Here is a 12,227-nt window from a genome sequence, read left to right on the forward strand (position 1 = left end):
CTTTGACACTTTTCATTCTCTACTCAATCCAAGAGTACAGGCCCCAACCACTGAGCTCCGAGCTGACGATCTGGCCAATTACTTCAAAGAAAAAATTGACCAGATCCGACAGGAAATTATCTCCAAATCCCCTCATACCATGCACTGTCCTCCCTCCCCCACTGCATCTAACTCACTCTCTGATTTTGAACCAGTCACAGAAGAAGAAGTAAGCAGGCTCCTTGCATCTTCTCGCCCAACTACTTGCACCAGTGACCCATTTCCGTCACATCTCCTCCAGTCCCTTTCCCCTGCTGTCACCCCTCACCTAACTAAAATATTTAACCTCTCTCTCTCTTCTGGTATTTTTCCCTCCTCATTTAAGCATGCCATCATACATCCACTACTTAAAAAACCATCCCTCGACCAAAATTGTGCCGCTAACTATAGACCTGTCTCTAATCTTCCCTTCATCTCTAAACTCCTGGAACGCCTGGTCCACTCCCGTCTTATCCGCTATCTCTCAGAAAACTCTGTTCTCGACCCTCTCCAATCCGGTTTCCGCTCTTTACACTCCACTGAAACTGCCCTCACTAAAGTCTCTAATGATCTGCTAACAGCTAAATCAAATGGTCATTACTCCATGCTAATTCTCTTGGATCTCTCTGCAGCATTCGACACTGTGGATCATCAGCTCCTCCTCACTATGCTCCGTTCCATTGGCCTCAAGGACACCGTTCTCTCCTGGTTCTCCTCCTATCTCTCCGACCGCTCCTTTACTGTTTCTTTTGCCGGTTCCTCCTCCTCTCACCTTCCTCTTACTGTTGGGGTTCCTCAAGGATCGGTTCTAGGCCCCCTCCTCTTCTCCTTGTACACTGCCCCTATTGGTCAAACAATCAGTAGATTTGGTTTCCAGTACCATCTCTATGCTGATGACACCCAATTATACGCTTCTTCTCCTGACATCACGCCAGCCTTTCTAGAAAACACTGGCGATTGTCTAAACGCTGTGTCTAATATCATGTCCTCACTATATCTGAAACTGAACCTATCAAAGACTGAACTCCTTGTGTTTCCTCCCGCTACTAATGTACCTACACCCGACATTGCCATTTCCGTCTGTGGTTCCACTATTACTCCCCAGCAACATGCCCGCTGTCTTGGGGTCATACTTGATTCCGAGCTTTCCTTTGCCCCCCACATTCGATCACTGGCTCGCTCTTGTCATCTGCACCTCAAAAACATTTCTAGAATTTGACCTTTTCTTACTTTTGACTCTGCAAAAACTCTTACTGTTTCTCTTATTCATTCTCGTCTCGACTATTGTAACTCTCTTCTAATCGGTCTCCCTCTTACAAAACTCTCCCCTCTCCAATCTGTCTTGAATGCTGCAGCCAGGATCATATTCCTCACCAATCGTTACACCGATGCCTCTACCTTGTGCCAGTCATTACACTGGCTACCCATCCACTCCAGAATTCAGTATAAACTTATTACCCTCACCCACAAAGCCCTCCATGGCTCAGCACCACCCTACATCTCCTCCCTTGTTTCAGTATACCACCCTACCCGCGCCCTCCGTTCTGCTGATGACCTGAGGTTAGTATCCTCAATAGTCAGAACCTCCCACTCCTGTCTCCAAGACTTTACACGTGCCGCGCCAATTCTTTGGAATGCACTTCCCAGGTCAATACGATTAGTCCCCAGTCCCCACAATTTTAAGCGTGTCCTGAAAACGCATTTATTCAGACTGGCCTATCGCCTCAACACATTAACCTAACCTATCCCTGTGTGGCAGAGCCAAAAATTTTACCATAACCAGGTTCCCAGCATCATGTTCCCACATGCTTTATGCATCCATTAGCCCTCTGTGTCTGTACTGTTACACACTTAACATTATGGCTGGTCCATACAATCAGGGCAACTGTTACCACCCACCTTTCGTGTCTACCTCTTTCCTCATAGACTGTAAGCTTGCGAGCAGGGCCCTCACTCCTCTTGGTATTTGTTATAATCTACTGTATGTGATTATTGTTATGCTGTAATGTCTATTGTCTGTACAAATCCCCTCTGAAATGTAAAGTGCTGCGGAATATGTCGGCGCTATAAAAATAAAATTTATTATTATTATTATTATAATAATGAGCAGCTAAGTAACCATAATGGTACATGTGAAAAGAGTGTCCATGAGGTCTTACCGTGATTTAGTTGTGGCAGGTGGACGCGGTATCCGCCGCGAATCAATAGCGCAATATCAGTGGGGAGCGTCAGGGTTTATATCCCTGAGAGAACATGGAGGCTGGGTGGAAGTGTGCAACCGGAAGTGAGCCGGCGTGTGCTCCACTCACATCATTATGCGTTCCAGGCACTGGGTGATGATGGAAAGGGGGCGTGAGCAGGGAACGTCTGCCTGTATGAGCTGCTGAACACTGAAGAATAGGACGGAATGTGGGGAGGTGCAGAGTAGTGCCTTGGTTACCATAGTAACCGCCGGGGCGCCGCTGCAGGAAGTGCCAGAGAAGACGGCAGAGGAAATTCAGTGTTCTGGTGACGGTGATTTCAAGAACATTCACAATTGTTGGTTCTGTAATAGAGATAAAAGCAGATTAGAATGTGGTAAGCAGGCTTAATGTGAACAGGTACAAGGTATACTATGTCTCAAAGTACAATAAAGAAAATGCTGGACAGACTGTCTCATTCATCAACCTTAATGCCATGTGCTGGCTCACGTATAAAGATATAGCTAAATCATGATTGAAGAAATGATTGTACATCATAATCCTTATTTAACCCCTTGGGTGCCAAGGTATTCAGCTCGTGGATCCAATAGGCCTCTCTTCTTTTTAACATATTAATCCGGTTACCGCCCCTGCGTGACGGATGGATTTGTTCTACAACTTGAAACTTAAGTTGTGCGATGGTATGGCCGGCAGTGATAAAATGATGGGGGACCGGGAGGAGCATATTTTTACACCTTATGGTGGATTTATGTTTAGCTATCCGATCCCTTATATGTTGTGTAGTTTCCCCCACATAGAGTAAGCCACGTGGACATTTGATGATATATATCACAAAAGAGCTATCAAAGGTATAATACTCTCTAATGTCATACTTTTTGCCTGTGTGGGGGTGATAAAAGCTGTTTCTTTTCTGAATATTGTTGCACTGCGTGCATTGTAAGCAAGGGAAGGTACCAAATTTGGGATTTTTAAGAAAGCGTTGTTGTATAGAGGGACGGGGTGAGCCTATATCTGCTTTAATTAGGATATCTCGTACATTGCGGGGTCTCCTAAAACAAGGGAGGAATGGTTCTTTGAAGGCCCTTACATTGGGTTGGACTGTCGTGAGGAGATGCCAGTGGCGTCTGATACTTGAATGTATCCGATAGACTAGAGGATGATAATCATGTACAAATGCAATACGGTTAGTTGCCTTGGGTTTGGGAGGGGAGAGGAGATCTAAATTATTCAATATATTTGGTGGATAACCCCTCTCTAAAAATTTTGTGCGCATCTCATTCATGCGTGCTTCTTGAACCTCTGTGTTTGAGACTATCCTCTGAACCCTTTTAAGTTGAGATTTAGGAATTGCATTCTTCATTTTGGTCGGATGGAAGCTCTCATAATGGAGCAAGCTATTCCGATCCATTGGTTTCCTATAGAGATCGGTGGAGAGGTGACCCAAGTTGTCTTTTATGACTAACGTGTCCAAGAAGTTAATCTGATTGGTATGATGTGTCATCGTAAAACTGAGGCCTTGCCAGGATGTTTGTAACATGGAAAAAAAAGGAATGTAGTGTATCAAGTGGCCCACCCCAGATACAGAAAATATCGTCAATGTATCTCTTCCACACTATAGAATAAGTGCGGAAGAGATCATCACGATATATGACACAATCCTCCAAGTGGGCTACGTAGCAATTTGCATACGGATGTGCAGTATTTGAGCCCATAGCGGTCCCCTTGGTCTGTAGATAGTACGTATCCTCAAATAGGAAAAAATTCTTTGTTAACACTATGGACAGTAGTTCACAACAAAGGTTGATTTGTTCTGGATGAAATTTAGACAATTCAAGTAGCCTCCGCACCGACTGGATACCCTCCATATGAGGAATGGATGTATACAGGTCTTTGACGTCGAATGTGACTAGGATGGCCTCCTGTGGAATAGATCCTAAATTATGAATAATATCTAGAAAGGTCCCTGTGTCCAATAAGAAGGACAGTGTTAATTTTATAAGGGGTGTTAGAATTTTTTCTAGATATTTAGAAATTGGGGAGAAGTGCAAGATATATGAAAGCACGCTTAGAGTTTGCTGAGAAACACATGAATAACTTCCAGACTATGAGAAATAAGATAGAACTTTTTGGTGATAATTCTAAGCAGTATATGCAGAGAAAACCAGGCACTGATCATTAGGCAGCATCATGCTATGGGGGTGTTTTTCAGCTGCAGGGACAGGACAACTGGTTGCCATTGAAGGAAACATGAATGCAGCCAAGTACAGAGATATACTGGATGAAAACCTCTTTCAGAGTGCTCTGGACCTCAGACATGGCTGAAGGTTCACCTTCCAACAAGACAATGACCCTACGCAGCTAAAATAACAAAGGAGTGGCTTCAGAACAACTCTGTGACCATTCATGACTGGCCCAGCCAGAGCCCTGACCTAAACTCAATTGATCATCTCTGGAGAGACCTGAAAATGGCTGTCCATCAATGTTCACCATCGAACCTGACGGAACTGGAGAGGACCTGCAAGGAAGAATGGCAGAGGATCCCAAAATCCAGGTGTGAAAAACTTGTGAAAAACTTGTTGCATCATTCCTAAGAAGACTAATGGCTGTACTAACTCAAAAGGTGCTTCTACTCAATACTGGGCAAAGAGTCTGAATACTTATGACTAGTGTTGAGCTTTCCGATACCGCAAGCATCGGGTATCGGCCGATATTCACTGTATCGGAATTCCGATACTGACTTCCGATACTTTTTTCATATTGGATACCGGAATCGGAAGTTCCCATAATGCTATCTTCCCGCTCGCTTTGATTCAGCCAATAGGAATCCTCAGAAGTGTGGGCACATCCTGTTAGGCATGTAGGCATGTTAACTATTGGCATGGCTGTGATTGGCTGCTGAAATGATGTCATGATGCACTGTAAAAGCCACCGCCATTTCTGGTCACTCTGCTGTGAATTCAGTTAGGGACAGGCTGCTGTTGAAGACTGTGAGGGACAGTTAGAAATAGCGATTCTACTAAACATATTGTGCTTTACCCAGGCTACATAAACCACCACTGTAGCTTTCTTTTCCCTAGCAGCAGTGTTCACAGCTCTCTGCAAGGGCTGTGTGAGTGCAGCTCACGCTGTGGAGTGGGTCCTTCAGCCACGTCTGGTTGTAGGACGCACAGCGTGCATCACTGCTGCCTCATACATATTTTTCTTTTTGAGCTGCTTATTTTTCTTAAATTCTATCTAGTGTGCTTCCATCCGTATCCATATACGTTGGTTGCAAACACTAGTACTAGACAGCGGAGCCTTTCTGAAGCCTGTCAGTCCTAGTGCCCACTTAGCTGCACTGTTCTAGGCTGTCTGAGAGGTCTCTGACTGTGTGTGAGTGCAGCTCATGCTGAGTAGTGTGTCCTGCAGCTACGTCTGGTTGTAGGCCGCTCAGCGTGCGTCACTGCCTCACACATATTTTTCTTTAATTGCAGCTCATTTTTTCTTCTCCTATCAGTGTGCATCCATCCATATCCATCTACATTGGTTGGTTGCAAACACTATATAGGAGTAGATAGAGGAGCCTTTTTTCTGGCTTGTGCCCTTCAGCTGCAGCCAGATTAGTATTACCCAATTTTTTTGGAGCCTCATCTTTTGCATTGTAGGTTACCTGCCTGCATTGTAATAGCTCCAGAAAGTTGGTGATACTCTCACTTTCAAATCTTTGGTTACATCCTTTGAGTTTTTTTTCCCCCCCAAAAAACAACAAAGTTCACCAAACACTACATTTGAAAGTTGTGTAGGCCACATTAGCTCCCATTAAAGTGTAGTCGACACACACACTTCATAAAATTAGTGTTTCTTATAACGTAAAACAGCTGTTCAGGAATAAGCACACTAAGGGCCCCTTTGTACTTTTCTGCTTATCTTTCTCAGTCTAGCAAGATGAAGAAGGCAGGGAGCAAGGCACGTGGCCGTGGGCATGGAGTTTCAGCAGGGAGAGGACGTGGGGATTCTGCAGGGAGAGAACGTGGGGATTCTGTGCCTGCTGTTGGCACCAGTGAGTCAGCATCCCACAGTTTTAGCAGGCAACAGTCCTTTATGCGCAGCTTTGTAGGACCTCACCGTACCCCACTGCTGAGGGAGGAACAAATTGAAGCCGTTGTCGGATGGATGGCAGCTAACGCATCAACTTCAATTACTTCCACATCCTCTCAGGGCCAGAGCACCGAAGAGCAACCACCTGTCTCTTCACCACCTGCCAAAGTGCCCAGGCAGTCAGAGAGCCCTGGACAGGAGCCATCACAGTCTCTACTTCTGTTCTCAGAATCTGTTGGTTTGGAAAGAGGGGGCCAGCCAAGCAGCATTCCAGAATGTGAAGAGGGAGTATGCAGTGATGCGCAACTTCTTTGTCCCTCTGAATCTGAAGAGGCGGGTGGGCCAGTGCCTATGGGCAACACACCTCAGTACGCATCAGATGATGACGAGACACAGGTGCCACTTTCTGTTGCGTACGGTGCTGGCGAGACAACCCAGGAGAAGCAGGTGTTTGAAGAGGGGAGTGTAGATAATGAGGTCCTTGACCCATCATGGCGTGAGGAACAGGAAGGTGGTGGGAGCAGCTCTGAGGAAGAGATTCCCCTAACGGCCAAAACCGTTGTGAGTTCATTTTCCCCTTCACCATTGAGGTCTGATGAACTCCCTCTTCTGCTGAAGGAAGGTAGTGAAGCTGATTACCAAGCACCTGAGCAGGATGATGATGACTGGAATTGCTGACTGGATATAAGGCAGTCGACGCCCTTCTGCCTTGCTGGTGATCTTCCTGAGGGATTCTAGGAGACCAGTTTGATTCCTGTTCCTCAAAAGCTAAGTTTTCTGCTCTGCTTTTTGCATTTGTGTTTTGGTTTTGTTTTGCCTTGTTTTTCTGGATTTCTACCATTCCCTGCTGGGGTGGGCTGAATTCCTTTTTGCTCTGTCTTCAGAAAATACCTGAGTACTGATATAGTCTTTTTGAAGCCTAGCGTCTTCAGGGCTTTTTTCCCTATCAGTCTGTTGGCTCTAGTTTTGATAGGGTTTTGGTGGATTGCAGACAGCAGCTTTTCTATCCTGTCCTATTTAGTTAGCTTGGGCCCCATCATTTGCTCAGCCTATCTTTCTATCTGTGTGAGTGCCTTTTCATCTTGCTTCACCGTCATTATATGTTGGGGGCTGCCTATTGCTTTGGGGTCTGCTCTGGGGCAGTTTAGATTTCCCTTTCTGTCTTTAGGCTATTTAGTTCTCCGGCTGTGATCGAGGGGTCTAGGGCACCGTAGGAACCCCCTATGGCTACTGCTAGTTTTTGTTGATAGGTTCAGGGGTCTGCAATCCGATAGCTGCCAACTTCTCTGGTTTTCTGGACTTAGCTAGTATTTCTGTTTTTGCCTCCTACGGTGACTCATTCATAACAGAGGGGGCAGACTTGGTTGCCTGTAGCCTCCACTTCGGCACCTGTTAGGAGCATTCCACTTTCAAAAGGCAAAACGGGCGCTACCAAGACTTGCAGTGCGTAGTCCTTTTTTGACACAGTTGCAGATGACATTTGCTTTGTCAAATGCAAGCTGTGTCATCAGAGAGTCAAAAGAGGGAAAAATGTCAGCAACTTCAATACCACTAATATGTGGAAACATGTGCAGACCAAGCACGAGGTGGAGTTCCACAGACACACTGAAGACGTAGGCCAATGTACAGCACCACCTACCACCTCTTCAGCTCATGTTGGGGCCTCTTCCTCCAGCTCACACACAGCTGGTTCGGCTTCCTCACAGGATCGCCAAGGAAGAACCTCTGGCACTGTTGTCCGGAGACCCTGTGACATTCCACCCACAGCACCACGTTCCAAGTCATCCTCACACTCCCAGGCCACTCGACAGCCATCGGTAGCACAGGCATGGGAGAAAAGGCGGCCATACTCGGCAAACCATCCCCGAGCACAGGCTCTGAATGCTGGCATTGCCAAACTACTGGCACTTGAAATGCTCTCATTCAGGCTGGTGGAGACTGACACCTTCCGGGACTTCTTGGCATTGGCAGTCCCACAATACACCATGCCCAGCAGCTTTTATTTCAGCAGGCGAGCCGTCCCTGCCCTGCAGAAACATGTGGAGGCAAACATAAAACATGCGCTACTAAATGCCGTCAGTAGCAAGGTCCACCTGACCACTGATGCGTGGACCAGTAACCATGGACAGGAACAATACCTTTCCCTCACTGCCCATTGGGTCAATGTTGTGGAGCCGGGTACAGATCTGGAGAGTGGCGCTGTACGTGTTCTGCCAACTCCACGGATTGCAGGAATCCAGTCTGTACACATTGACTCCTCCTCCTATTCAAGTTCCTCTGAAACAGCGCAGCAGGAGCCTGTTACGACCGATATGAGCACAGCCATGGCCAAACGTCAACAGGTCATACTGAAATTAATTTCTTTGGGGAATCGAAGCCACACAGCGCAGGAGCTCTGGAATGCCATCAAGCAGGACAGCGACGTGTGGTTTGTGCCAGCGAATCTCCAGCCAGGCTTGGTAGTGTGTGACAATGGCCGAAATCTGGTGGCAGCTCTTGGCCTAGGCAACCTCACTCACATCCCATGTCTGGCACATGTGCTCAACTTGGTCGTGCAGAGCTTTCTGAGGGACTATCCGGATCTTGATGCACTGCTGCACAAGGTCCGCATAGAGTGCGCTCACTTGCGTCGTTCCAGCACGGCAAGATCGCGCCTTGCTGCTCTGCAGCGCCGATTACGCCTTCCGGAACATCGCATCATATGTGACCTACCCACCAGGTGGAATTCTACGTTACATATGTTGGAGCGGTTGTGTGAGCAGCAGGCAGCAGTCATGGAGTACCAGCTGCATCAGGCGCAAACAAGTCGCAATGTGCGCCGGTCACACTTCAGCACCACTGAGTGGGCCTCTATGAAGGACATCTGCCTCGTTTTGCATGCCTTCGATGATTCCACACGGATGGCGAGTGCAGATGATGCACTAGTCAGCATGACTGTCCCCCTTATCTGCCTGCTTCAAAACACTGCAAGCACTAAGGGATGAGGTTTTGGAAGAGGTGGAGGATGAGGAGTCCCAAATGCCATCTGCTTCTGGACAGTCTGCGCTACGTGGTTCCTCACAAAGGCCTAGGCAGGGGACACTTTGTGAGGAGGATGAGGAGGAGTCGATGGAGGAGGAAGACATCTCTCCAGAGGAGGGAGGTACACAAAGCTCTAGTCAGTATGTACAGCGAGGGTGGGGTGATTCAGAGCAGGCAGAGATCACGCCTCAAGCAGGGGACAGCGGTTCTTTGGCAGTTGGGAGTCTGCAGCACATGGTTGACTTCATGCTGCAGTGCCTGAGAAATGACCGCCGCATCGCCCACATTCTCTACACGGCTGATTATTGGGTGTACACCCTCCTAGATCCTCGCTACCGGGACAGCGTACAAAGGCTCATACCAACGTTGAACCGGGAGCGTAAACTGCGGGAGTACGAAGAGTCACTGGTGCAGTCCATAATGTTTTCCATTCCACCCGACAGCAGTGGTGCTAGTGCTTTACAAAGCACCTCCGTGCATCGAGCCAGTGGAGGAAACTCAGCACAAAGAGGGAGCAGAGGCAGCGCCTCAGCACAAGGCAAGACCACTATGGCCCAAATGTGGCAAAGTTTTGTGTGTCCTCCACAACTGTCTACACCAGAGGTCCCCAATGTCAGTCCTCGAGGGCTGAACCAGTGCAGGTTTTCAGGATTTCCTTACTATTGCACATGGATTGGAATCATTACCTAATGTGCAATACTAAGGAGATCCTGAAAACCTGCACTGATTCAGCCCTCGAGGACTAACATTGGGGACCTCTGGTCTACACCATCACTGACGGCTCCAGTCAGCAGGAGGCCACGTTTCCGTCAGATGGTGACAGACTACATGTCTTACCCTGTGAGTGTACTCACAGACGGCTCTTCCCCCTTCAAGTTTTGGGTCTCTAAGCTGGATACATGGTCAGAGCTTAGCCAGTATGCATTGGAGGTGCTGGCTTGCCCTGCTGCCAGTGTATTATCGGAACGCGTCTTTAGTGACGCAGGTGGTGTACTAACAGACCGTCGCACGCGACTTTCTTCCAATAACGTCGACCGGCTTACTTTTCTGAAAATGAACAAGGCCTGGATCTCCCCAGAATTTGCCAGTCCTCTTCCTGACTAAATAATTTGTTGGCAACTGTATCCAGGTCTCCTGTTGTGTTCATGTTTCTACCACCTGAACTATAATCCCTGGGCTTCAACACAGCCAGTTGTAGCTCAGGTGTGTCATCTGCACAGAGAAAAACACTAGCTCCTGTGTTGGTGGGGTTCAGTAATGACAGCTGCTCCCCTGCTGTGTGGATGGCAAAGTCTCCTGCTCCATCCACATTCAAACTACTACTGATTTTTAACCCTGCTCCACTTAGGCCTCTGGCTCCACTGTCTCTAGTATTTCCCCTGGCCTCCAACCCCGCCAGTGACAGTTCTTAAGTGGCGTCTGCACAATCCACACTTGTTCCAGTGTTACTTGGCCTCAGTCACGTCAGTTGATCCCCTGATGTGTGTCCGGCAAGGTCTCCTGCTCTGTCCACATTCCCATTACTAGTATTGTGAATGACGACAGAGCAAGAGACCTTGCCGGACACACATCAGGGGATCAACTGACGGGACTGAGCCAAGTAACACAGGAACAAGTGTGGATTGTGCTGACGCCACTTCAGAGCTGTCACTGGCGGGGTTGGAGGCCAGGGGAAAAACTAGAGACAGTGGAGCCAGAGGCCTATGTGGAGCACGGTTACAATCAGTAGTAGTCTACAACCTCTATAAAACGTGCTGCAAGTTGGCCTCAGCCTGCTCCATGCCTCATCCTGGGCTCCAACAACGCCAGTTGGTGTTCAGAAGTGCCGTCTTCACAGAGAAACACACACTAGCTCCTGTGTTAGTGGGGTTCAGTAATGTCAGCTGTTCCCCTGCTGTGTAGATGGCAAAGTCTCCTGCTGCCTCCACAGCCAACCCTATCAGGCCTCAGCCTGCTCCATGCCTCATCCTGGGCTCCAACAACGTCAGTTGGTGTTCAGAAGTGCCGTCTTCACAGAGAAACACACACTAGCTCCTGTGTTAGTGGGGTTCAGTAATGCCAGCTGTTCCCCTGCTGTGTAGATGGCAAAGTCTCCTGCTGCCTCCACATGCCAACACCATCAGGCCTCAGCCGGCTCCATGCCTCTTCCTGGGCTTCAACAACGCCAGTTGGTGTTCAGAAGTGTCGTCTTCACAGAGAAACACACACTAGCTCCTGTGTTAGTGGGGTTCAGTAATGCCAGCTGTTCCCCTGCTGTGCAGATGGCAAAGTCTCCTGCTGCCTCCAACATCACACAACATCGTCTTTTCTACTTGCTCCAAGTAGGCCTCAGCCTGCTCGGAGCATTGATCCTGGGCTTCAACACAGCCAGTTGTAGCTTGGAAGTGCCCTCCGCACAGATAAACACTCGCTCCTGTGTCTGTGGGGTTCAGTAACGCCAGCTGTTCCCCTGCTGTGCGGATGGCAAAGTCTCCTGCTGCCTCCAACATCACACTACTACTGACTTTTAACCGTGTTCCACTTAGGCCTCTGGCTGCACTGTCTCTAGTATTTCCCCTGTCCTCCAACCCCGCCAGTCGCTGCTCTGATGTGCCATCTGCACAATCCACACTTATTCCTGTGTTACTGGGGCTCAGTCACATCAGTTGATCCCCTGATGTGTGTCCGGCAATGTCTCCTGCTGTGTCCCCATTCCCATTAATAGTAGTGTGAATGAGGACAGAGCAGGACACCTTGCTGGAAACACATCAGGGGATCAACTGACGGGACTGAGCCAAAGTAACACAGGAACAAGTGTGGATTGTGCTGATGCCACTTCAGAGCTGTCACTGGCGGGGTTGGAGGCCAGGGGAAATACTAGAGACAGTGGAGCCAGAGGCTAAGTGGAGCACGGTTACAATCAGTAGTAGC

This window comes from Dendrobates tinctorius, unplaced genomic scaffold (assembly GCF_039654945.1).
Source record: "Dendrobates tinctorius isolate UK_male_01 unplaced genomic scaffold, ASM3965494v1 ptg000017l, whole genome shotgun sequence".
NCBI classification, from domain to species: Eukaryota; Metazoa; Chordata; class Amphibia; order Anura; family Dendrobatidae; genus Dendrobates; species Dendrobates tinctorius.